The 27,500-nt window shown below is 42.4% G+C and overlaps 1 protein-coding gene across 4 annotated transcripts in view; it reads right to left on the bottom strand.

Moving 5' to 3' along the window:
* The window catches only part of SYNDIG1 (synapse differentiation inducing 1), a 160,529-nt gene that overhangs the window by 97,297 nt on the left and 35,732 nt on the right, over positions 1-27,500 (bottom strand). The window lies entirely within an intron of this gene.

Below are 27,500 nucleotides of genomic sequence, written 5' to 3'. Positions count from 1 at the left end.
GAATCTGCAGGAACTGGGGCCATTGTAGCTCCAAACAAGCCAGCGCCAAGTGCTGCACTGGGAGCGAGACTGCGGGTAAGCAGGGGACCGGCTTTCCCCAGGCCCAGGACTTGAGTGACACCACCCCCCACCAAACCTCCAGGCAGCCCACAGAAACAAATGACACCACTAGCATTGTCCATGGGCCACATTCAACAGCCAGATGAGGAAATGTTTACAGGCACGTTTTAAAAATTTTATCATTTATTTTTTTATTTGTTTTCTCCAGGGTTTTATGCTCTGGGCTGACTCAGAGAGATGTAGAGACAGAGACAGGGAAAGAAACCACAGCATTGAAACTTCCTTCAGTCCAGTGGGGGCCAGGAAGGAGGGCAAAGCAGCACACTATGCAGGTGAGCTATTTTTCTATTACCTCATCTACATTTAAAAACACTGTAAGGGCTGGGTGGTGGCACACCTGCTAGAGCATAAGCGTTACTGTGCACAAGGACCTGGGCTTATGTCCCCGCTCCCCACTGCAGGGGAGAAGCTCCATGAGCAGTGGAGCAGTGGAGCAGGGCTGCAGCTATCTCTCTCTCTGTCTCCCCATCTTCTCCCAATCTCTCTCTGTTGTATCACATAAAAAATATTTTTAAATTTTCTTTAAAAGAAATTGTGATGTACTTAATGGAACTGCTTAGACCTGCCTACAGAGCACTGCCAATGAGACCAGAAGCTCCCTTCCCTTCAGGCCATTTAACTTAGAGCAGGATCTCTCAAAACTAGCTCAAACCCTTCTTCCCTAGAGTGTGCTCCCTTCTAGACTGGCAGATGCTGAAAAAAGCAAGACTCAAGTTTAAGAATTTTGGAGACTGACAATGAATTTCATCAGGCTTTTCCCCCTTGTGAGTCAAAACGACTTTGTAAGATAACATTCTATCTCAGGGACTCTGGGCTTTCTGTGAGGTGTAAGAATTGTTTTTATAAGAACAGGGAGATAGCAACCTATTAGACCACCCACTTGCATGCCTGAGGCCCTAGAGGCTATAGGTTCAATCTCTACCACCACCACCTTATGCCAGAGCTGACTAGTGTTCTGGTTCTCTCTCTTACAGTAAACAAATCATTAAGAAAAAATTATTTACGGGGGTCTGGCAGGGGCACACTCAACAGTACACACATATTATATTCAAACTCTGTCCCCCCCCTACACAGGGGGAAAGCTTCACAAGTAAAAACAGGTCTCTCTATCTCTCTCTCTCTTTTTTTAACCAGTTCAGCTCTGGTTTATGGTGGATCAGGGGATTGAGCCTGGGACTTCGAAGCCTCAGGCATGACAGTCTGTTTGCATAACCATTATGCTATCTACCCCTGCCCTGGGTCTCTCTCTTTCTATCTCCCCCTTTCCTCTCAATTTATTTCTATCTCTACTCAAAAATAAAATTTAAAAGTATTTTTAAAAGTGTATTCCACCATAGCTTTCTCATTTGGTGATACCCACATAAGTTAAAAAATTCATATTGATCAAAGCTGGAAGTCTAGTAGAGAATACACCTTTGTGACTAACTGAAAGACTTGAACTATCACTTCAGTGGAGTTGATTAATCATACTATGGCCTACGCACTGAGAGACGGCGGGTGTCATTAACACTGAACCACATGTCCAGTTTAAGAGAGACTCGTACACATTAAGTGACCTCTGTTTCTGAGGCACTAAGAAGTGCTTGGCTCTCCTTGGAATATGGCCAAAATAGACTTCCTAGTTTTTTTGGTTTTTTTTTCCAAAATGGAGACCCCAAATCTAATCTGCTATGTTCTTACTTTTAGTTTCCTGTATTAAATAACTTTTTCTGCTTTATATCTTAATGCCTTTTCAGCCACCAAAGTGCAGATGCTGCCATGATGTCAATCTGACTTCCCCTGGTCAGATGACCTCACCAATGTGTCCTGGAACCCTACCTCCATACAGCCCTGCCCCTTAGGGAAAGATAGAAACAGGCTGGGAATATGTATTAACCTGCCAATGGTCAGCGGTGAAGCAATTGCAGAAGCCAGACCTTCCATCTTCTGTACCCCATAATGATCCTGGGTTCATACTCCCAGAGAGATAAATAATAGGAAAGTTTCCAATGGGGGAGATGAGATGTGGAATTCTGGTGGTGGGAATTATATCCCTTATCGTATGGTCTTGTTGATCATTATTAAATCAATAATAATAGTAAAAAAATGTTTGGGTCTTAACCCCCAAAATAATTTTCTTTCATACTCCCAGAGGGGTAGACAATAGAGGGAGTAAACCAGAGGGCTCTGTACCCCTATTCCACCAAGAACCGAAGTGACGGTCATCAGGAATCTTGTTTTTATACCATCACTGAAAGGGAAGTGAATCTGGAAAACACTGGAGGAAGCCAGGCATGGTTTCTCTTATTTGAGAGAGAAGAAGAAAAAAAGAAAGGATGCTTAGAAGTAATAAAAGGTGTAGGGGTGACAGAAAGGAAGTGAAGGCATGATTGTAGGGGAAAAAGGGATATCTATCTACCTACTTACCTATCTATCATCTATCAATATAAAGTCCACACATACTTGTGACCTTTCCTAGTCACACCTACTACTTCCGAGTTATCCTTCTTTTTTCTCCTCTCCTCTCCTCTCCTCTCCTCTCCTCTCCTCTCCTCTCCTCTCCTCTCCTCTCCTCTCCTCTCTTCTCTTCTCCTCACCTCACCTCACCTCTCCTCTTCTCTCTCCTCACAGAATTGGGGTTCAGAGCCCTCTAGTCATCTTTCCTGAACAGTTCTCCTCCTCTGGGAATACAGACCAAAATTTTTTATGAGGTGCAGAAGGTGGGAGTTCTGGCTTCTATAAGTTTTTCTCACTGGACATGGGCATTGGCATGATGATCCATACCCCCAGTCTGTTTCTCTCTTTCCCTAGTGGGGTTGGGCTCTGGAGGCACACAGGTGAGATCATATGCCCAGGGGGTAGTAGCAACCACAGCTTGGTGGCATATTATTGGGGTTGGAAGATTGACATCTCCGGCTTGGCATCTCTGGATATAATTCGAACCAAAAAGGCAGTGGCAGAATAATGTGATGGTGACACTGATTACAATTAATTAGTTGAGGTCTGCAGAGGCAGTATAACAGGGTAAGGGATCAAGAGGAGAGGCATCAAGAAATATAAGCACAAAACCCCAGAGGTTCCAGAACTGTGAGAAATACATATTTTAAAGAGAACAGGGAAGGTTCCTTGGATTTTGGGGATTTAAAAAAGGCAACAGATGGGGAGTCGGGCAGTAGCATAGTGGATTAAGCATGTGTTGCACAAAGTGCAAGGACGGGGGTAAGAATCTCAGTTTGAGCCCCGTCTCCATACCTGCAGGGGCACCACTTCACAGGCGGTGAAGCAGGTCTGCAGGTGTCTATCTTTCTCTCCCCGTCTTCCCCTCCTCTCTCCATTTCTCTCTGTCCTATCCAACAATGATGATAACAATAATAACTACAATAATAAAACAACATGGGCAACAAAAGGGAATAAATAAATATTTTTAAAAAGGCAACAGATAATTATTATTATAACCAAGTTAGTTAGGAGTGTGTTTTCCTTTTGAAAATCCCATGGTTGGGATGTAACTTACTATACTTGACCTGACCATGCTTTATGTGGTATGACTTTCTTATATGTATAATATAGATGTATTCTGCTTTGTTTTAAAATTTATTTAGCCACTGTCTTTGGATTGGTAAAAACAGGCCATTCATATTTCAGATGGGTTATTGGAATATGGTGCTTAATTACTGCCACTTAGTCTTCTGTTTTATTTCCATCTTCCCCCCTCCCCACACATACAAATTTCTACCTTCCTTTCCCTATGGATACTCCTCTATGATGATTCTTTATCGGTTTCTTCAATTTCTCTTATAAATGCCTCTACTCCAGATTTCTGTTTTGTGGGTAACATGAGGTTTGAATCTATTTTTCTGTATCTAAATTAGGGGTGTGTGTGTGTGTGTGTGTGTGTGTGTGTGTGTGTGTGTGTGCGCGCGCGCGCGCGCGCGCGCGCGCCTGTGTGTGTGTGTGTGGGCACTGAGTTCCTCTCAGTAGGAGAGGCTAGAGGCTAGTGGGGTCCTTAATAACTGAGTGCACTCAAAGAACTTGTTCTCGCCATTAACATGATTCCTTTGAGTTTCATGCAACAACTGTAGTGTAAACCATTAAGCCTCCTCCAAAATGATAAAAAAACAAACAAACTAGTCCACTCTCTGGTCTCTAATGGAGACTACAGCCAATCCAAAATTCATTACATTATCTTAGTAGTAGCTTAAGTTCTTACATCTTTTCTTTTAAGTTAGAACAATATTCTTACCAGTGAGTTTCTTGCCCAAACACTCAACTTCTATTTTCTTTAAGAGAAGACATAGTGGCTCTCAAGATTGAGAGTTTGTGATGTGTTGGATAAATTACCTGGACTAGAATCATTTTCTCTTTTTATTATTATTTTTTTATCTCTTTAGAATAATTTTCTTCTATCAATTTGTCTTCTCATTCTTTTCCCCAGATCTTAAAATTTCTTCAAAAGAGGCATTTGGTGGTACCTGTTCAAACCACCCACAGTGTTGTATGTTTGTCCTTGTCTAGCCAGAGTGACCACAACCTTCTCAGGTGTGTCCTCATCCATTGGGCCATGACTGTTTAAGACTCCTGTTTAATCCTTTTCTGCCAATCTGACAGCTCATGTTGTCATATCTGGTGTAATAACAAGTTATGTGTTAAGATATCTGGTTGGCAACTTTGTAATTCACTAACTTTCTTTTATTTTTCCAACTACTTCCTAAAGGTTTTTCCCAAGTCTGAGTTTAGCAGCTCAGTATTCAATGGAGAGAGCTCTTTCTTGAAGGCAGTACCCACCCACCCGTTCACAGGTGCTTTCTGGACCTTTACAAGGGACTATGCTGTTCTCCCAATTCTTTTTATGACTTATGCATAGTAACAATCACGATAATATATATATATATATATATATATAGTTATAGTTATAGTATAAGAAATAGTACTTTTATTTTATTTTCTGTCCATGAATTTCAGAGCCAATCGGGCAAAGAAGAAAGCTCCTCTCATGATAGGCTTTCTTTCTGGTTGAAAAGCTAGGCTGCTGTGTATAGAATGCTGGTTTCTGTTGGCAAAGCCCTCCCTGGGTTGCATCAACAGCTGAGAGTACAATTCCATGGCCTGGGTGAGGCTCCAGAGTCTGTGTTTCTGAGTCTGGGAGAGGGAGCTGCTGCAGTGCACCAAGACGTGCCCGCTAGACCTGGGCTGCAGACGCTGGCAAACATGGGGCCTCCATGTCTGAATGGGAGCCACTTACTCTCTGCACTTCTGCTCCAAGAGCCCTCCTGGTGAACCAGCCACAGACACACTTGCCCTTAAGACTGGGCAACTCGCAGGTGGATAAGAGGACCAGAGCCCTGCCTCACTAGGGAAAGATAGAAACAGGCTTGGGGTATGGATCAACCTGCCAAAGTCCATGTCCAGTGGAGAAGGAATTACAAAAACTTTCCACATTCTGCACTCCACAAAGAATTATGGTTCATATTCCCAGAGGGGTATAATGAATAGGGAAGCTTCCAGTGGAGGGGATGGGAACTGTATGGAATTTTATCCCTGTTATCTTATAATCTTGTTAATCATTATTAAATCACGAATAAAATGTTTAAAAGAGAGAGAGAACTGACAAGGCCACCGAAAGAAGAAAAAATGACAGAAAGAGGTCTGCACCATCTTAAAAGACTTTACATTCTAGAGAGACACGTCTCTCTTTACTTTGAGTCTGTGATGACATACAGAGCACAATATTGAGACAGAAATCCCAGGCTTCAGCACGGTTTTACTACTGTGTGCCGGCACCATCTTGGGCAAGTTGTTTGTGAGAGTGTAATTATGAATAAAACAACTAAGCAAGAGAATCTTTCAAATTCCTTTCAGTTCTATGATTTGTATTTCTTGGTGTATGAGTCTTAGGGTTTTGTGGGGTGAGTTGATGCTTTTCCCAAGGTGGTGAAAAATCTCACATTGCTCATAATGGACTAGGCTCTTGCACAATAAAAACTATATTCAGCAACAGTTTATTATTTCAATACTGTGTTAGGTGTTTGCTGATGTAGAAATGTCAGTTCTTATATTAAAAGTTAAATCAATTTTTGGTCCAACCTCTGTGGAAAACAATCTAGAGAACTCTCAGAAGGCTAGAAATGGACCTACCCTATGATCCTTCAATTCCTGTCCTGGGGATATATCCTAAGGAACCCAACACACCCAGCCAAAAAGATTTATGTACACGTATGTTCTTAGCAGCACAATTTGTAATAGACAAAACCTGGAAGCAACCAAGGTGCCCAACAACAGATGAGTGGCTGAGCAAGTTGTGGTCTATATACACAATGGAATACTACTCAGCTATAAAAAATGGTGACTTCACTGTTTTCAGCCTATTTTGGATGGACCTTGAAAAATTCATGTTAAGTGAAATAAGTCAGAAACAGAAGGATGAATATGGGATGATCTCACTGTCAGGAAGAGGTTGAAAAACAAGATCTGAAGTGAAAACACAAGTAGAACCTGAACTGGAATTGGTGTATTGCACCAAAGTAAAAGACTCTGGGGTGGGTGGGGGGGAGAACACAGGTCCAAAAAGGGTGACAGAGGACCTATTGTTATATGGAAAACTGAGAAATGTTATGCCTGTACAAACTATTGTATTTACTGTTGAATGTAAAACATTAATTCCCCAATAAAGAAATTTTTTAAAAAGTTAAGTCAATTTAAAAGAGAAACACAGAAACTACTGCAATAGTAGTTAGACAAAAAACACACCAGAAATTCATGCCAACACACAACTGAGACCTATTTCAATATGAACTCAAAAGAGCAGCCCAGGAGGTGGTTAAAAGTGTTGGACCCTCAAACATGAGGTTTTGAGTTTCATCACCAGCTAGGTATATATCAAAGTGATTCTTTGACTCTCTCCTTTCTCATTAACAGGTAAGTGAATCTGTTTTAAAATAAAGTAAAAGGGGGCTGAGTAGTGACATTATTGGCATAACATATTATCATCATATGCAAAGTCCTAGATTCAAGCCTCTGGTCCGGTTCCTGTCTGCAGGGGTAGAACAAATAGTGAATCAGTACAGCAGTTGTCTCTCCTCTTTGTCTATCTCCCACTCGCTACAAAGATAGATACACAGATAGATAGATAGATAGATAGATAGATAGATAGATAGATAGATAGATAGATAAGGAATATAACTGGTGAGAACAGAAGCATGGTGTAGCCACTGAGTTCTAGCAACAGCTCCAGTGACAAAAAAAAAAAAAATATTTCAGGAGCCTGGTGGTGGTGGCATACCCAGTGGAGTGAATACATTCCCACTTACAGGGCCAAGGTTTCAATCCTAAATCCCCATCTGGATGGGGAAGCTTCACTAGCAGTGCATCAGGGCTGCAGGTGTCTACTCTGTATCTTCTCTCTCTCTCTCTCTCTCTCCTTTAACAAAAGAGAAAAGCACATATGGCAGCTTGAAACAGTGGAGTCCTGCCAGCACAGAGGCCAGTAATAAACCTGGTGGATAAAACAACAACAAAATTAAAAGGAAGGGTCTGGGTGGTGGCACACCTGGTTGAGCGCACATGTTATGGTACACAAGGACCCAGGTTTGAGCCCCAGTCCCCACCCGCAGGAGGAATGCTTTGCAAGTGGTGAAGCAATGATGCAGGTGTCTCTCTGTCTCTCCTTCTCTATCACCGCCTTCCCTCTCAATTTCTGGCTATCTCTATCCAGTAAATAAAATAAAGATAATAAAAAAGGAAATAAATATAAAAAAATTTAAAAAACTAAGAGGAACTGGATAAGGCAGAAAGAGTGAGAGGATAAACTAAATCAGAATGGGGAAAATATTAAAGGCAAAGTAATTTGCAACTAGAACAACTTACAGGAAATTCAAGTGGTACAGGAACATGTCAAATTATAATATGGGCTTATGCAACCAGTGAAAACCAGAGTGTAACAATTCCACAGAATAACAACCAAGAATATGTGCACATGAAGATTTCCAGAGTAACAGCAGCTGCATTTCACGCTCCTGGTTAACCAGGAATAGCAACGCGGATCACTTGAGAATGTAACAAGGCAAGACTAGAATTAGTTTGGGAACCCACCAACTCATGAGTGAGTGCAAACATGTGTGGACATGAGAGGAGCTGAAGGAGAGATTCCTGGGGCTAAAAGCCTTTACCTACTTGGGAGCAGCTGGTAACAACCCAGTAGTTTGCCAGTTGAGCCACCACCTCCAATCTGAGTTTTATCAATAGAGAGACTGCCAAAGGGAGGAGTGGACCCCCTAAGTCTTACCAATTGCAACTGTGAGTCTCACTGATACTGTCCTTTGGAGGCTGGAACAGCAGCGGGGAGGATATCTTTGATGATACAAACCCAATTGCAAGGAAGACTAAAGCAGAAACATATCAATGGCACTACATCAAATTGAAAAGCTTCTGCACAGCCAAAGAAACTATCACACAAACAAACAGACTCCTCACAGAATGGGAGAAGATCTTCACATGCCATATATCACACAAGAGACTAATCACCAAAATATACAAAGAGCTCAGCAAACTTAGCAATGAAAAAGCAAATGACCCCATCCAAAAATGGGCAGAGGATATGAACAGAGCATTCACTACAGAACAGATCCAAAAGGCCAACAAACACATGAAACATTGTTCCAGGTCACTGATTGTCAGAGAAATGCAAATAAAGACAACACTGAAATACCATCTCACCCCTGTAAGAATGGCATACATCAAAAAGGACAGCAGCAATAAATGCTGGAGAGGCTGTGGGGACAGAGGAACCCTTCTACACTGCTGGTGGGAATGTAAATTGATCCAATTGTGGAGAGTCGTCTGGAGAACTCTCACAAGGCGAGACATGGACCTTCCATATGATCCAGTAATTCCTCCCCTAGGGATATACCCCAAGGACTCCATAACACCCAACCAAAAAGATCTGTGTACACCTATGTTCATAACAACACAATTTGTAATAGCTAAAACCTGGAAGCAACCCAGGTGCCCAACAACAGATGAGTGGCTGAGAAAGCTGTGGTATATATACACAATGGAATACTACACAGCTATTAAGAACAATGAACCAACATTCTCTGACCCATCTTATATGGAGCTAGAAGGAATTATGTTAAGTGAGCTAAGTCAGAAAGATAAAGATGAGTATGGGATGATCCCATTTATAAACAGAAGTTGCAAAAGAAGAACAGAAAGGGAAACTCAAAGCAGGATTTGACTGAATTTGGAGTATGGCACCAAATTAAAAACCCTGGGTTGAGGGTGAGGGTAAATGTTCAGCTTCACGTGGTGGGGGTGGGGGAGGATAGGATGGGACACCGTCTTCCTTGAAGATTTTTTATAATTCATTTGTAAAACCATCTAGTCCAGGACTTTTATTCTTGGGAACAATTTTTGTAACTTTCAATTTCTTTGGCTGTGAATGGCTTGCTCATATTTTCTAGTTCCTCTTTATTTAATCTTGGAAGTTTGTAGGCATCTAGGAACTTGTCCATTTCTTCCAGGTTCTCTAGCTTAGTGACACATAGTTGTTCATAGAAGCCTCACATGATACATTGGATTTCTGTGGTGTCTTGTGATATCTCCTCTTTCCTTTATAATCCTATTTATTTGGGTTTTCTCCCTTTTTTGTTTTTAAGTCTGGGTACATGTTTGTCTTTTTGTTTACTCTTTCAAAGAACCAGCATTTAGCTTCATTGATCTTTTATATGGTTTTCTTATTTTCTGTGCTATTTATTTCTGCCCTAACTCCAATCATTTCAGTCCTTCTGGCTGCTTCAGGGTTCCTTTGTTCTTCTTCTTCTTCTTCTTCTTCTTCTAAGTCTTTAAGGTATGCAATTAAGTTATTTATTTGACCTTTTTATTGTTTCTCTTAATATCTTCTTGAGATCTCTTACTTCTTTCTTAGTTTCCTCTAACTCTTCCTCCATCTTACCAATTCTCTTTTCTGTTTCACTTATTTTGTTCTGTCTTCCCTCTGTTGTTTTCTGTAGGTAAAATATTTTGTTACCCTATTCTGATACTGTATTAGCTTTTTCAACTTGTGCTCTTAGCTCAGCTATTCCAGCTTTCAGCTCTGATAACTTTGACATAATTAGTGTTTCTTTTCAGAGTCTCATTTGCTGTTTCCCCACTTATGTTGCTTTTACTTTTAAAAGCTTTCCTCACTCCTGTGACTAATGCCTCAATTAGTGTTTGGATGTTGTCATTCTTGTGTGCTTGTACCTTTGGGGGGCTTTTATCTGAGCTTTTTTCCTAGTTCATTTCTCCTCTGTTTGTTCTTGGTTTAACTGTTATATATGGTGTGTTATGAAGTCTCTCCCTCAGTACTTTTCAATCCTCTAATCACACTTGTCTGATTGACTTGTGTCTATAAGGCAGCAAGAGTTCACAGTTTTGAAAATTAACAGTTGTTTCAATGTTATCTCAATCCCTAAAGTGAAGCACAGTGGCTATTAATCCCTCTTATGTTTTCCCTGCAGGCAATGGGAGCTTGAGGGCTTTTTAACTGTAAGTAGATTTTTTTGGGCCAAGAAACACATGAAAAATGCTCCAAGTCACTGATTGTCAGAGAAATGCAAACAAAGACAACAATGAAATACCACTTCACTCCCATGAGAATGTCAGACTTCAGAAAAGATAGTATCAACAAATGCTGGAGAGGTTGTGGGGAAAAAGGAACCATCCTATACTGCTGGTAGGAATGCCAATTGATCCAGCCCCTGTGGAGAGCAATCTAGAGAAGTCTCAAAAGACTAGAAATGAACCTACCCTATGGCCCTGTAATTCCTCTCCTGGGAATATATTCCAAAGAACCAAACACATCCATCCAAAAGATTTGTGTACACCTATGTTCATAGAAGCACAATTTTAATAGCCAAAACATGGAAGCCACCCAGGTATCCAACAACAGATGAGTGGCTGAGAAAGTTATGATATATATTACACAATAGAATACTACTCAGCTATTAAAAAATGGTGACTTCACCTTCTTTACCCCATCTTGGATGGAGCTTGAAGAAATCATGTTAAGTGAGATAAATCAGAAGCAGAAGGATGTATATGAGATGATCTCACTCATAGGCAGAAATTGACGAACAGAGACAATACTGACTCTGACAAGCACAGGCATTTGAGGTAAGAGCCTGGGTGGAACATGGTGCCCACAGAGGTTCAGGTAACTGAATCTGGATGTGTGGGGCATGTGAGAGCACACTGGCGAAAGCACAATCAACACTGGGGCCCAACTCATGCTTGGTGGTTTCTGGTAGTGAGAGGCACTGATGTCAGAAGGGAGCCCTTAGAGTGGCCTGACCCTGAAGAGCCCAGTTACAGGTCCTGCAGCCTCTCCTTTATGGCGTTCACAAATGGACCTCAAAACCAACCTAGACAGACAGGTCAGTAGCTAGAGGATTCCTTACCGGCATCCAGAACTGCTGTCCTGAGATCCCAGTGGCCCTTCCTGAGGTACACAGACATCTGAGACTCACAGCCAAGTCCTGGCTTCTCATGGCTCCTCTGAGGGGCCCTGGGATCAGGAGGTAATCAGCATGCAGACAGACTGCAAGTTCGTTATCATTCTTCCACAGTGTGTGTGTGTGTGTGTGTGTGTGTGTGTGTGTGTGTGCGAGTCTGTCTATGCGTCTCTGTGTGTGAACAAGTGTATGTGTGAGTTTGAGCATGCTGGTGTGAGCATGTCTCTGTGTGTGCATGAGTGTGTGCATACATGTACTCTACATTTTTTTTGGTGCCTCCAGGGTTATTGCTGCAGCTTGTTGCCTGCATTATGAATCCCCTGAGCACTGGGGAGAGCTTCTTGGCTGGTGCTCAGCATAATCTGCACACCCTCAGGAGCTGGACAAGTTCAAACTCCTGTGCCAGAATGATGCTCTGGTTCTTGTTTTCTCTCTCTCTCTCTCTCTCCTTCTTCTCTTTCTCTTTAATAATTTTTTTAATATCTATTTTCCCTTTTGTTGCCTGCCCTTGTCTTTTCTTATTGTTGTTGTAGTTATTATTGTTGTTGATGTCATTGTTAGATAGGACAGAGAGATATGGAGAGAGAAGGGGAAGACAGAGAGGGGGAGAGAAAGACAGACACCTGCAGACCTGCTTCACCACCTGTGAAGCGACTCCCCTACAGGTGGGAAGCCAGGGGCTCGAACTGGGATCCTTATTCTAGTCTTTGAGCTTTGCACCATGTGCGCTTAACCTACTGCGCTACTGCCCAACTCCCTAATAAATATTTTTTAAAAAGAGAGGAAGAGGAAAGAACAAGAAAGAGAAAATGGAAGTGGAGGAGGAGGAGGAGGAGGAGGAACAGGAGCAGGAGGAGGAAGAAAAACATTGCTCAACTCTGGCCTAGGTGGTGCCAGGGATAGAAACTGTGGCCTCCTGGGCTCAGACATGCCCAATGGTGCTCTCATAGGTTGGGTTTTCTCCCTGCTCCTTTGAAATCACCCTTCATACAACTCGTCCTTCTAGTCTCCTAAGATCAGAGGCCCATTCTCCACTGTCTCTCCCCGCACTTCCAGTCTACACTACCTAGTCCCCAGGCACGACAGACTGTAGACTACACCATCAGCTCTCATAGTTGTTGCAAACAACTTCAGGAAAATTCCAGCCATCTTTGGTATAAATTAGCAATTTCATTCAATTCACTAAACTTTTACAGGGCACAGCTCTGAGCTGTGGAATATTCACAGCCATACAAGCCTCACCATTGTCTAATTCCAGTGTATTTTCATTACCTCATGTCCATTAGCAATCATTCCCCATTCTGTTCCTTCGTCCCCAGCCCCTGGCTTCCACTAATATTCCTTCTGTCTCTAAAGATTTGATTATTGTGGACATTTTGTACAAGGGGATTTGCACACCAGTTTTTCTGTTTCTGCTTACAGAACACAGTGCCAAGACTCATCCAGGTTGCAGTGTGAGGGAGGGTTGTTCCTCCTCATGGCTGAGGACTAGTCCCCCATGAGGCCCCACCATGCTCTGCTATCTCTTCAGGGGTGGATGGTGCTTGTTTGCACTGAGCTCTTCTTACATAGTATTGGGCTCACAAGCTGCATCTTGCTTGTTCAACAGTTGGCAAACAGTGCCTTCCTTTTCCTGGCAAACAGTGTTGATGAAATTGTCTTACAGATCAAAACAAGCCTTTGGAGGCACCTCTGGAGGTGTCTGGCTCGGGGAGGGCATTCCACATGTAACCCAGGACAGCAAGAGGTTGCAGGTGCTCAGGAAGGCCACTTACTGTAAAATACACAATCCAGACTCCACAGAGCAGCAGGGGCTTCAACAAACCTGAGTTTCCATCAGAATAAGGTAGTTCCTACTACATCCAAAGCCTTAGTCAAAAAAAGATCAGATTCAAGCACTCTCTCCCCACCTGCAGGGTGGAGGCAGGTCTGCAGGTGTCTCTCTGTCTCTCTCCCTCTGTATCTCCATCTCTTCTCTTAATTTTTCTCTGTCCTATCAAATGAAATATAAATAAAATTAAAAAGGGAAAATATGGCCACTTCGAGCAGTGGACTCAGATTATTGGCACTCAGCCTCAGCAATAACAATAATAAAAATGTTAATAAAACAGAATCAGAGTGATGCTGTGTTCTTTCCACTGCCCCTGTACCACAGGTCCTCATTAAAGAACATTTGCTCACTTCACCAGGAACTAGGGCCTGTGAACATGGAAGGCTTATATCTGGGCTTGTCCATGTGGAAACTGGGATCACACACTACAGGTTTCATTTTTCTCAGACTTGTCTGTGATGTGTCATAGATGCTCTGCTCCAAGAAAACACTAGAAAATGAAGGTTTGGGAACCAATGTTGTAAGTATGATTATTCTGCAGCAAAAGCTTGCACAAAGAGATAAAGACAAATGAAAGTACCAAAACTTTCTTATATTGATTTTTCCTTTTCACTGGGCCTGTGAACAAGGCTACATTTTTAAAATCATCTCTCCTGCTCTATCCCTGCCCATCCATTCCTGTACCTTAAAGCCTCTTAGGGCCCTTAAGGATTACAATCTAAGTACAGAAAAGTAGTTCCTCATGGTCTTCTCTTTAGGGTTGATAAAGAATCTTCTATCATGGTCCAGGAAGTGGCACATTGTACAAATGTTTGACCTCTGGCATTGCCTATGCTGGGGGATTCTTTGGTCCTCTCTTTTTCTCTTTCCTGCTCTTCCTTTTCTGCCTCCTTTTCCTCCATTACCAACATTATTACCTTCTCCCCCTCCTCTTGCTCCTCCTACTTTCCTCCACTTCTCTCTTTCTAATATTAAGTCTCTCTCTCTATAGATATATATTTTTTAATTTATTTATTTATTCCCTTTTGTTGCCCTTGTTGTTTTATTGTTGTAGTTATTATTGTTGTTGTTGTTGTTGGATAGGACAGAGAGAAATGGAGAGAGGAAGGGAAGACAGAGAGGGGAAGAGAAAGACAGACACCTGCAGACCTGCTTCACTGCCTGTGAAGTGATTCCCCTGCAGGTGGGGAGCCGGGGCTCGAACCGGGATCCTTATGCCGGTCCTTGTGCTTTGTGACACCTGCGCTTAACCCGCTGTGCTACATACAGCCCAACTCCCTATATATGTTTTTTTTAAGAGAATCTTCTATGGAAAATTTTTTTGTGGTTATAGTTGCATGTAACCTCTGAAGCAATCTCTAGAGCAACCTCTAGTTGAAAGAGAATTGAGCAAATTCTATGGAACTGTCAAGGAAAGCTAAGCTAATTAGCAGCTTAGCTTACTCAGGGTCGCTTGGGATGGGCTGGCACAGACTATTCTAACAATTAATTCCTTCTTCTACAGCTCAATTAAGCAGAACATCAAGGAAGCACCAGGTGCTGAGTCTTCCCTAAACCTCAACTCTGTTAGAAGCCTTTAGTGTAAACAGAGATATTTCCTTCCTGCAAAGCAAATGTGTGTGTGTGTGTGTGTGTGTGTGTGTGTGTGTGTGTTTGTGTGTGTGTATCCAGCAATGCCCAAGTATGAAGAGAAAAGCACTGCTTGCAAATCCTCATTAAAACAGTTAGAATTTGCCTTTAGCATAAACACATAGAAAAGCCTGTGATTTGGCAGTGGAGATGGCTAATGAAGCATTCAGAACCAGATTAGTTATTGTTATTTAACATTTAAATGGCACATTACAATTGCAAAATGCTGCATCATCAGATTCCACACTTGGTGTCCTGGGACTTGCTATTCACAAAGCCAATCCAAACTTTTGCTGGCGAGTGAGTGAGGATGCAAGTGAGGATGTGTCATAGCCTGTCTGGGAAAGGATCTACAGGAACACTAGGTCAGCACTGATGGTCAGAGATGTGCACGGGAAATGCTGTGGTTCCCAGATGAGCAGACCTGCCTCTGAGGGCCACCTCTGTCAAAGCTGTGGCAGTCCCTTTAGTTCTGCATCTCATGTGGGTATAGTAGTCAAGAAGATGCTGTAGGAGGAGGCTACCTCTCCACTAGCACTGTCACCCATGCCCCCTGATCACTGTCCTCACTTTACATTATCAGTGTATTTATTTATTTATTTATTATTATTTTAATATTTATTTTATTTATTCCCTTTTGTTGCCCTTGTTGTTTTATTATTGTAGTTATTGTTGTTGTTGTTGTTGTTGGATAGGACAGAGAGAAATAGAGAGAGAGGGGAGGAAAAAGAGGGGGGGAGAAAGATAGACACCTGCAGACCTGCTTCACCGCTTGTGAAGCGACTCCCCTGCAGGTGGGGAGCCGGGGTTCGAACCGGGATCCTCATGCCGGTCCTTGTGCTTTGCGCCGCCTGCGCTTAACCCACTGTGCTACACACAAAGTTTTGCCGCTGTGGGTGGGGACTGGGGGCTCAAACCCAGGTCCTTGCACATTGTAACCTGTGTGCTCATCCAGGTGCACCACCACCTGGCCCCATTATCACCATCTCTCTATCACCACCATGACCTTTGCCATCATCTTCATCATCTCCACATTCACCATCACCACCATAATCGCTGCCATACCAGTTATCAGTCATCACCAGCAGCCTATCCCAAGTCATAGGCACATTCACCCACCACCACCATTACCAGCAGCAAGGTTGGCAAACTGTAGCAGTACAGTTGTACAGTACAATACCTATTCTTGTAAAGGCCATGGTTCAGTATGATTTTATATATTTAAGTAATGATGGGGAGAGATAGAGAGAGAACAGTAGCAGAGTTTTGAACTTGTAAACAAAAGATGCTGAGTTCTATCCCCCAACCTGGCATGTGCCAGGTGCTGTTTTGACATCTGGAATTTCCCTCTCTCTCTCTCTCTCTCTCTCTCTCTCTCTCTATTTAGCTCATGAAATAAAACAAAATTGTAAGAGATCTAATCCACAACATGTAATGAGTATATACAGCCCAAATGTCAGTACCCATATATCACTTCATCAGCCTCGCGTGAGCTTAATGTGCAGCTTGGCGATACGAGAATCCGGCATGAAGCCCAGCCAGTCTATCTTGGCGTTACTCTCGATCGCACTCTGTCATTTCACGAACATCTCATAAAAACTGCAGCAAAGGTGGGCGCGAGGAATCACATCATTGCAAGACTGGCCAGCTCCTCATGGGGCGCGAGCGCTTCCACACTACGATCATCATCTCTGGCATTATGCTATTCCACTGCAGAATACTGTGCCCCAGTATGGTTCCGTAGCCCCCATGTCCACTTGGTCGATTCCAAATTATATTCCTCCATGAGGATAATTTCTGGAACCATGCGTTCCACCCCGGTTCCATGGCTGCCAGTTCTTAGCAACATCGCCCCGCCAGATATTCGTCGGGATGCGGCATCATCTAAGTTCATTTCCCACGTCTACGCTCGACCGAACCTGGCAATATACGCGGATATATCTTCGCCCACCCTGTCCAACGCTTGACGTCTCATCACCCAATCTGGTCCCCTACGCCTACACTGAACTTCTCTGTTCCAGACTCTTGGAAACAGAGTTGGCAGTCAGCTGAGCTAAAGAACAAACACCTCATCACAGACCCCTGCAAGCGTCAACCTGGCTTTGACCTAGCACGTTATGATTGGGCCCTCCTCAATCGCTATTGAACAGGCCATGGCCCGTGCGCTGCTATGTTCCATCACTGGGGAGCCAGAGACGACCCGACTGCGGCTGCGGCTACAGACAGACTATGACCCACATAGTCAACGACTGCCACCTCTCCAGATTCAAAGGAGGTCTCGAAACTTTACATCAGGCTCAACCTGATGCTGTTGACTGGCTACGGAAGAAGGGCAAGCGCTAGAAGAAGAAGACTTCATCGGTCCACACCCACACCACTCACCTAAGCCTATGAGTATTTTGCACTATAAAATAGGGACCACAGTGTCCACAAAGCTAAAAATATTTATTATTGCTTTTCAAAGGAAATGTTTGCTGATTCCTGATTTAAAAGTCCTAGGTTCACAACCCAGCACGGCCATAAGCCAGAGCTGAGTGGTGATCTAGTTTAAAAAAAAAAAAAAGGAAGAAGGAGGAGGAGGTGAGGAGGAAATAGGAAGTAGAGAAGGAGAAGGAGGAACAACATTGCTTATTAAATACTGTCCAATGTAGAGGAGGAGGAGAGGAAACTGATATAGGAAGTAATCACTAGAAAGGAATAAAGGAGCAAAAGGAACAGGGTGGCAATCCTGAAAGAAGATCCAGTTGCTATCAGTTGCTTTCCTTTGACTGGGTCTTTTACAAAGCAGTGTTTCAAGTAAGCAGATTCAGGCACTGTTAAATAAAAAATGCTTAAAATGCATTGCTTTGGGGGTATGCAGATTACTTTTTTCACTACCTGTCCCCCACCCCCAAAGGAAAAAAATTCCAAATCATTAAGCATATCTACCCATATAAGCCCATAAGCACCAATGTCAGCCCATTATACCCAAGACAGTGGAGACCATGGGCCTGGAGTCAGCACACAGAGACAAGACGGCTGACACAGACCTGTGACACCGTACAGGACCCATCCACCTCTACATGTAGATTACAAGAATCAAGCCAACATGGACAAGACGTGAACTGATCAAATATTGACATGGGTATGTGAGGAGTAGGAAGGATAAAAGGACCTCTATTAATTTAGAAACCTTTAGCTCAAGGCAGACTTGTCTGTCTGCCCTTCCTTTCTCTAGGATGCTCTACAGATTTTATTCTTTTTTTCTGTATCTTTCCCCTTTCCATAACTACACATATTTTTTTTCTAGTGATGAAATAAAGCCATACTAGTGAAACGAAAACTCAGTGTACACAGTGTCACTTCTGACATTAAGTTTGTGCTTCCAAGAATTTTCTCACTGCAGAATAAAACCTTGGTTTGGATATACCTTTGGGATATTGCTGTCTACGAAGGAAAATATGTAAAGATTATTTATATCCATATATATATATATATATATATATATATATATATATATATGAAAGGAGCAAGATATTATATAATGCAATGTCATCAGTGACTGTGATAGTAAGTTAAGTAGACATAGGAGAGCTAAGGGATGGGAAAGTTGAGGCTGACATAAAATACCCTTTTCCTACTTTTTGGTTCTTGTTTATTAAACATTTTGTCCTGATTTAAATCTTACCACCTTCTAGCCATCAAGTTGCAGATGCTACCATGATTCCATCCTGACCTCCCTGGGCCATTGACCTCACCAATGTGATCTGGAACCTCGCCTCTCCAGAGCTCTACCCCACCAGGGAAAGACAGAAAAAGGTTAGGGGTATGGATCCACCTGCCAATGCCCATGTCCAGCAGAAGCAATTACATAAGCCAGACCTCCCACCTTCTGCACCCCATAGATGATTTGGTCTACATACACTCCCAGAAGGGGAGAAATGATAGAGGAAGATGACCAGAGAGCTTTGAAAACCAACTCCACCAGGACCCAAAGAAAAAAGGGGAAAAAATAGGGGCCACACCTGGTTGAACACACATGTTATAATGCTCAAGGACCTGAGTTCAAGCCCCTGGTCCTCATCTGTGGGGCAAAAACTTCACAAGTGGTGAAGCAGGGCTACTGGTGTCTCTCTCCTTCTCTATCTCTTCTTTCCTCTCAATTTTTGACTATATCCAATAAATAAAGATAATTAAAAAATTTTAAAAAGAGAGGAGGAAAGGAAGGACATTTGGAAGTAGCAGTAGGTAGAGAAAGGAAAGACTTAGAAAAGAAGAAAAGGCAGGATCATAGGGGAAAAGGACATATATATTTATATTTACATAAATAATAGTCAACCCATATCTGTAACCTTGGGAGAACCACTGCAGTTTCCAATGAAAGGGACAGAGACACAGAACTATGGTGGTGGTGAATAGTGTGGAATTATACCTGTTATCTTAAATTTTGTAAACCAATATTAAATCAGTAAAGAGCAGGAAGAGGAGAACAACAATAACAACAACAGATACTCTGATTCCACTTCTCTGAGGGGCCTAAAGCATTCATATTCATATAACAGAAAGCAGGTGGTGGCGGGCTTGCAAGAGGGAGGAGATAGCAGGTATTATAGAAAGCTTGGGAGCTTATGTTCAGGATGATGAGAAGGCTCTGGAGATAGGTGGTTCCACAGTGTGAATGTGCTAAATGCCACCAGACTGAAGTAACATAATTAAGACAGTGAGTTCTAGGTTAAGAATATTTTGCCATGTGATCCAGGAGGTGGTGCAGTGGCTAAGGCATTAGACTCAAGCATGAGGTCCCGAGTTTGATCCCTGGCAGCACATGTACCAGATGGCTGATTCTTTCTCTCCTCCTACATTTCTCATAAATAAATAAATAAGTTCTTTTAAAAAAGACTATTTTGCCACAATAAAAATGCCACATTCCTTAAAGAGAGCAGCAGTGCCATTATGGCACAAGTATGGACACAGTACCTTTGAACTTACTGGCAGGAAAAAAAAATCAGTCCTTTTGCTACTTTCTAGAAAATAACAGTTCCTTTGGAACACATTCTGATGGCAAATATTCCAAATTTTAGTACTACTGCTATCTTTATTTTAAAATATATAATAAAATAAAATAAAATAAATATATCTAAATCTTATAGTACCTTGTTATAATTAATTAATGCACCTAGTATTGGTCTAGTATACCCATATGCATAATGGTATTTTCAGGGAAAAACTTTGTCATATTTTATCAAGCCTCAGAAGTCACTGATTGAAACATGCATCTGCTTCAGAATTTCAAAAATACTAAAATGGTAAAAATATGCATGCTATAATTAGAAAACTAAAATATTATAAAGAAACTAAATGATAAAAACCAAGATCCTCAGACTGTACTATTTACCCTGAAAATCTTTTAGAATGAGTTAGTGACTAAATGGGCTTCATTGAAAATAATCAAAAATTGTATTTTGTGTGGAAGTGGTGGTGGGTGTGTGGGCTTGAGAGACAGAGACAGAAAGGTAGTGGTGGGAGAAGAATGGCAGGCAGGAAATGGAGAGAGAGGCGGAGAGGAGGAGGGAGAGGGAATCTCCGTCCACGAAGATTTCCCATCCAGCAGGCCCAGAGTTTCATATGAGGAATCTAAACCGTGAAAGGAACAAAGGAGTCATCTCTCTATCTCTCTCTTTCTCTCTCTCCCCCCGCCCCCCTCAAAAATACAGTAAAGAACTGGAATGTAGTTTGGCTATTGCTAGGCCCTATTTCACAGAAAAAGGTGAAAAGAAAAATTACAAAATCATGTGCCTTAACTTCTCAAGTTCACAGAGAGAGTGAGCATGGCCAGGCCACCAGGTACAGTAATAAACCTGTTACTACAAGGTGCTTGCCTATGACAGGAGCTAAATCCCCACAGAAACAGAATGAAGGAGTGATTTACTTTTCTCTATGCAGTAAGTTTTTTTTTAAACCAAATCTCAGATTTTTCAAAACTAAACTAAACACACACACACACATTATTCTTGCACATTTCGCCAATAACTAAGTGCTTCTTCAGTACAGAAAAGCAACTTCTTTATTACAAACATTGGTAAATGAGTGCACAGTCACACTGATTATATCCATGGCCCACTTTCTAATTAATTAACATCATAAACTTGCAGGCTGCTTCCTGGACTTTCATATGATGAATAGAGGTCTAGCTCAGCCTGAGAAACACACACAAATCAGTAGCTGAAATTAATTCATCAGAGCTCTAGCCTGGAGAAAATGAGTCCCATTTCCCCCCCAGCATTCCTGTATGTGATTAATGCTAATCTCTGGCATTTATGCCTGTGGCCATTCACTCTTCAGGTGTTCTCTGCCAGTGGGGGATGGCTATCACAGGACTGAAAAGGAGGGACAAAGGAGCTCAAATCAGAATAAGGGGCAAGCTGGGGAACCCCGAAGCTGCTGGCCTCAGTTCACTCCAGGGTGTTTGGACTAAAAACAAAGAACACACAGGCGGTGGGATGACAGGTGGGGACAGGCCTAATCCCAAACTACTTGGCTGCTTCATTTCTTTAGCAACATTGCCAACAGATGGCAAACAATTCCCCTCTTCCTCCTCCTCTTTCTCATTCTCCTATTAATTTCTCAATGTTCTGTGGATTGTGCATTTATAAAGTAAGAGCAGAAAGAGATACTTTGAGCAGTGTATATGGAAATCAGTTCCATTGTGACAGCTTGATGGCTGCTGTGAGTCAGAATTCAGCAGGAAGCCAGAAGCAGTGCCAGCCAGGCAGTCCCTCCCCCTCCCTCCTTCTTTTCCTCCTCCAGGAGCTTCAGGACAGCTGACTTTCTTTCGGGAAAGAGGGTTTCTCTTTAACAAAAGCATCTGGCTGGAGGAAGTGAGAAAATGGAAGAAAAACCCAACTACTGATTTTTATTTCCAACAGGACATGGAGAAACCCTACATCATGTTTCTGCACAAGAAGCCTGCTGTATTTGTCACATTGGGCAAATACAGCCTGCTCCTAAGTCCAGCTCCTTCTTACCAAGGGAGTCCCAGGCCTTCCAGGCCCCTTGTCTCTGAATAGTAACTGGGGTAACTGAGCCACCCAAATGTTGAGGTCTATGAGTCTCTATGCCACAGACTGAACTGTTGCTCCTCAGGTGCACAAACCCCACCCTTGAAGAACCTTCTGCTCCCTCCTGGGGATGCTCCTAAGATTCCACAGGGTCCTTTTGATTTGCTGTAGCTAAATATAACCAGCTTCCCCCTACCCTTGGAATTTCATTACTCCAGGCTGGCTTTCTCAGATAGAAAGAAAAATAGAGAGGTAGATAGATGGTAGATAGATTGAAACACTAACGCTTTGATGTAAAATTTAGTGTAAAGCTTTAGTAACATTCTTCCAAGTGGTATACTGGGGCTCAAACACAGGTCAGCTACAGGACAAAGCAGTTCCCTCCCATGTGAGCCAGATCACTGGTCCAATCTTGTTGACACAGGCATGCTCCCGATGGCATTAAACAGTTGGGTTTTAACAGAAGTAGCACCACAAAGTCAAAAGATGAGCATCACGTAATGTCAAGCCACCAGAGCCAGCACAGGGGTGACAAATCAGAGACTAAGTAGAACATAGATGGTCCCACCCAAATTTCAAGCATACTTTGGTCCTGCTAAAACCCAGCCCTGGTGTTGCCAGACCCACACATTTCCTCAAAGAAATCCACTTTCACCACTGAGCATGCTATACCATGTAAACACCTCCTGCAACAAAGCAATTGAGCAGACTGGGAAACATAGTAAAGATTCCTTAAAAGGTACAGTTAGGCTCACAAGATAGCAGAGGAGAACTTCAAATGCAAAAAAAAAAAAAAAAAGTGAAATACTGAGTCAGAAATTCAAGTTTACGCTGTTGTATTCTACAGAAGAGAAGACAGTGATATAAACTTGATCTTTAGTGACCACACACACACACACACACACACGGGGTGAGGGGGCAAGGTCTTTTTGTGGAGAGACTAGAAATTGAGACCCAACCCCATATAAGGGAACCCCAGAGGATGCCATGTCCAGTGACTTTTCAGACTGGAATGACTGCCCAGCTGTCAGGCAGCCCCCCTGCTCCATCCTCCATTGCTGACACTATGATATATTTACATAATCATTGTTTTGCCTGAAAGATCCCCATCACATTATCCCCTCAGGGTATTGCTAAATCCCACCAGTTAAAACCATCACAACAGTTGCTAAGGTTGCTTCCACCTTCCCAGTATGCCTTTTGCCTCTCTCCACCCCCTTTCCTAGCCATTTCCATTTCCGACTTGCCACTTCCGGTTTTACCCTATAAAGCCACTTCTGTTTCTGGTTTCTCTCTCTTCCTCACTCTCTTCTCTTTTCTCTCCCAAGCCCCAACCTGGAGAAGGGCTGGTGTGCAGAACGGAGGCGGCCATTGCAGTTTGGCGCCACATGGTCTAACCCGCTGTGCTCATACCTGACTCTGGGGCCCGGCATCAATAAAGAATTGTATTACCACGCCACCACGAGTTCCTGGTCTCCCACCCCCGAAGCTTGCCTGGCACCCAGCAGTTAGTGAGCATGAGCAGAGGGTATTCTTCTTCACCTGAGGCTGGGCATTTCACTGCTAGAAAGTCAACATCACATGAAACTGGGGCTAGAAACTTCTATCATTATATCATCAGAAATCCCTGAGCTGTGAAAATGGCAGAGGAAGTGTTCTCAAGCCAGCGATTCTTCTGGAGTTTTGTGGGCACACTTTTCTCAGGTAGTTCTCAATCAGAAATTTGACAGAGTTTCCACAGAAGAGGGCAACAACTCAAGAATTTAAAATTTACCAAGAGCCAACCCACCATAATGCTGACAGACAGAGCTACCTCCCCAAAACATCAGATGACAATACAGAGGTAATAAAATATGTCTCTTCTATAAGATTCAAGTAATACAAGAAAAAAGTAAAATGTACATGAGAGGAAAAGTACATTAGAATTTCCTGAAATAAAGATCAATATTTAATTAAAATATGATGGGTAGCCTAACGAACAACTAGAAATATCTAATAAGGGAATTAATGAACTGAAAAATAAAACTGATGATATCACCTAAAACTTAGCACAAGGTAAAAAAAATATGAAAGATTATAAGGTAGAGAAATAAAAATGAAAATGTCCTTCAATCAATGGAGATTTTGGAAGAAATATTAGGAATTCCAAAGCTAAGATACTGAAAATGGTTAAGAGAAAAATGTCCAAAGAGCTTTAGTATTTCATCAGAATTAATGAAATATGTGAACTCACAGAATCAGAAGCAGATTATGCAAGGTAAATTAAAATGACTACACACTTATAAACCTTATAGTTAAAAAAAAAAAGGCAAAGAAACATGGCTTTAGTCAGAGTAAAAAGTCAGAATAAAAAGTATAGATTTCCCTACAGCTAAAAGGACAGTCAAGTGTAGCTCCCTCAACAATAACCATAGGAACTATATGAAAATAAGTCTTTTTTTTATTGTTGTAGTTGTTGATGTTGTCATTGTTGGACAGGACAGAGAGAAATGGAGAGGGGAGGGGAAGATAGAGAGGGGGAGAGAAAGATAGACACCTGCAGACCTGCTTCACCACCTGTGAAGTGACCATCCTACAGGTGAGGAGGTGGGGGCTCAAACTGGGATTGTTGCACTGGTCCTTGCACTTTGCCCCATGTGTGCTTAACCTGCTGTATTACTGCCCGACTCCTGATGAAAATAAGTCTTAAGGTACTTGAAAGACAAACCATTTCCACTGAGAATTATATGGTTTAACCATTATTCACAAAAGAGAAAAAATAAAAAAGAGAACTTGGTCAAGACAGAGAATGAACCATTCAAAAACCTTCATTAAAAAGGATTACTAATGATTGCTCTCCAGAAAAAAAAAATTAGATTGCAGAAAGTAGAAAGGATCTGGGGTGATAGCATCATGGTTATGCTGAGAGACCTTCATGCTTGAGGCACCAAAGATTTCAGGTTCAAACCCTAGTACTAGTAAGAGGTAGAGTTTAGCAGAAGTCTGGTTTAAAAAAAAGAGAGAAAGAGTGACAGTAAGGAAGGAAGGGAGAATGAAAGAAATAAAAGGGGAAAGAAAGAGAGAAAGGAAGGAAAGAAGAACAGAAGGAAGACAAGTATTGAGGAATAGAAGTTAACCTATAAGTATTGACTATAGGTCTCTATAGTAACAATAAACAATAATGATAAATTTCATGTTATAAAAATGAGAAAGAACAGAGGATCTAAAATCCCTGTATTATTGCAGAGAAAGTAGGTGATAGCACTAGCAATAGAATTTGTGCATTAAGGAATGCATATTTAAGATTTAAGAATAGTATCTACTCATGTACATAAAAAATACACCTTTCTAAATAAACGGAGTAAAAAGAATAACAGTTGGAGAAAAATCATTGATTCAGATTCATTTCATAATGATCCACAATTCACAAAATAAACACACAGAATCCTTACACACTGCAAGGGCTGTCCAACTGTAAGCACTGCATAAGGGTTTGCCTACAAAAGCACAGTGATCCAAGGACACCACAGAACAAACTGATCTCACAGAGAACTTTACTGGTAGTTTTTCTGGAACACATTTGCTTCTCCATGAGGAAGCAAATGGGGTCAAGATGCTAAACTGGACACATCTGGGCATTCCTGGTATGGCAGGTGCTGTAGCCAGTGCCTGTCTCCCTTAGTCAGCAGGACACCACCAGCAGGGGACAAAGGTGAACTCTTGGCCCACCTGCTTGAAAGCGGGGGAAGCGTTCAGAGCCCCCTGGACAGCAGCAGAGGACACAGCATCAACCATGCAGGTTCAAACCACGGGGTTTGAACCTGAACCATGACCATAGCAGGTCATGGACCTAGGGTGGACCCTCTCTTCCCATACCCCCTTTAGTAACTATCCCATGTGACTGAAGGCTGCAGGCTGCCTTGTGCAATGTCCCTGTCCTGCAATTGGTGCCTGGGGTTCTGAGGTGGCATTTCTCTGTTAGTTTTAGGAGCTGGTGTGATTTCTCTGGGAATGTGGACACATACATCTTGGCTTTCAGAATCAGGAAGAGCCTGCCCTGGAAGTTATGGCATAGCAGATTAAAGAAGCAGAACTGGAACCAACAGGTATTTTAAAACTATTTTCTTTATGTGTTATTTATCAACAGGAGAGAGAGACAGGGAGCTAAAGCATTGCACTGGCCACATTGCTGGGAATTGAACTTGGGAGCTCATACCTGCAAGCCCAGTGCTCTAGTCATTGCACAGCTTCCTGGGCCATTCCAACAGGTACTTTTTTTTAGTAGTGATTTGATATTTATCTACAAAATTATGAGATAACAGGGGTACAATTCCACACTGTTCCCACCATCAGAGTTCTATGTCCCCTTTCCCTCCACTGGAAACTATAGTGGTTCTCCCAAGGTGACAGATATAGGCTATTATTTCTTTTTTAAATTAATTAATTAATTAATTATTGGATAGAAACAATGAAATTGAGGGATATGGGGAAACAGAAAGAGAGAGAAAGTGAGAGACGCCTGCAGCATTGCTTCACCACTTGTGAGGCTTTCTCTCTGCAGTGGGGACGGTTGACTATTATTTCTTTATCTGTCTGTCTGTCTGTCTGTCTGTCTACCTATCTGTCTATCTATATTTTTGCCCACTTTTTTGCCTCCAGGGTTACTGCTGGAGCTCAGTACCTGTACTATGAATCCACTGCTCCTATAGGTCATTTTTCCCATTTTGTTGCCCTTGTTGTTGTTGTTATTGTTGTTATAGCTGGTGTTGTTGGATAGGACAGAAAGAAACTGAGAGAGGAGGAGAAGACAGAGAGGGTGAGAGAATGATAGACACCTGCAGAGCTGCTTCACTGCTTGTGAAGTGACCCCCCCCCCCCGTAGGTGGGGAGCTGGGGGCTCGAACTAGGATCCTTACGCTGGTCCTTGTGCTTTGTGCCATGTGTGCTTAACCTGCTGTGCTACTGCCTGGCCCCCACTCATTTTTTTCTGTGGTCCTGCCTTCTCTTCCTTTCTAAGTTGTACCCACAACTATTGCTATTTCCAAATGTCCTTCCTTTTTTTTTTTTTGCCTCTTCTTGCTCTGGGTCCTGATGGAGTTGGAGTTCAGAGCTCTCTGGTCATCTTCCCCTGATTATTTCTCCTTCTCTAGGGATATGGACCAATATTCTTTATGGGGTGCACAGGGTGGGAGTTCTGACTTCTGTAATTGCTTCTCTGCTGGACATGGGCATCGACAGGTCAATCCATACCCCAGCTCAAGAGGCCTTTTCATTTCAGGTGAATACGACTGTACCCAAGGGGTTCCTGGTCCCTGCCTACCAAGGAGGCCATCTGGGCTTCCAAAGAAGGACCCGGGCTAGGAGGCACGGATGCTCAGGAGACTTGAGCTTTGGGAAGTATTTAGTTTGATTGCTTATCTCTCCAGCTCTGAAGGA

This window comes from Erinaceus europaeus, chromosome 1 (assembly GCF_950295315.1).
Source record: "Erinaceus europaeus chromosome 1, mEriEur2.1, whole genome shotgun sequence".
Classification (NCBI taxonomy): Eukaryota; Metazoa; Chordata; class Mammalia; order Eulipotyphla; family Erinaceidae; genus Erinaceus; species Erinaceus europaeus.
Note: the sequence above shows the minus strand (reverse complement) of the source record. Positions and strands in the feature narration are given on the sequence as shown.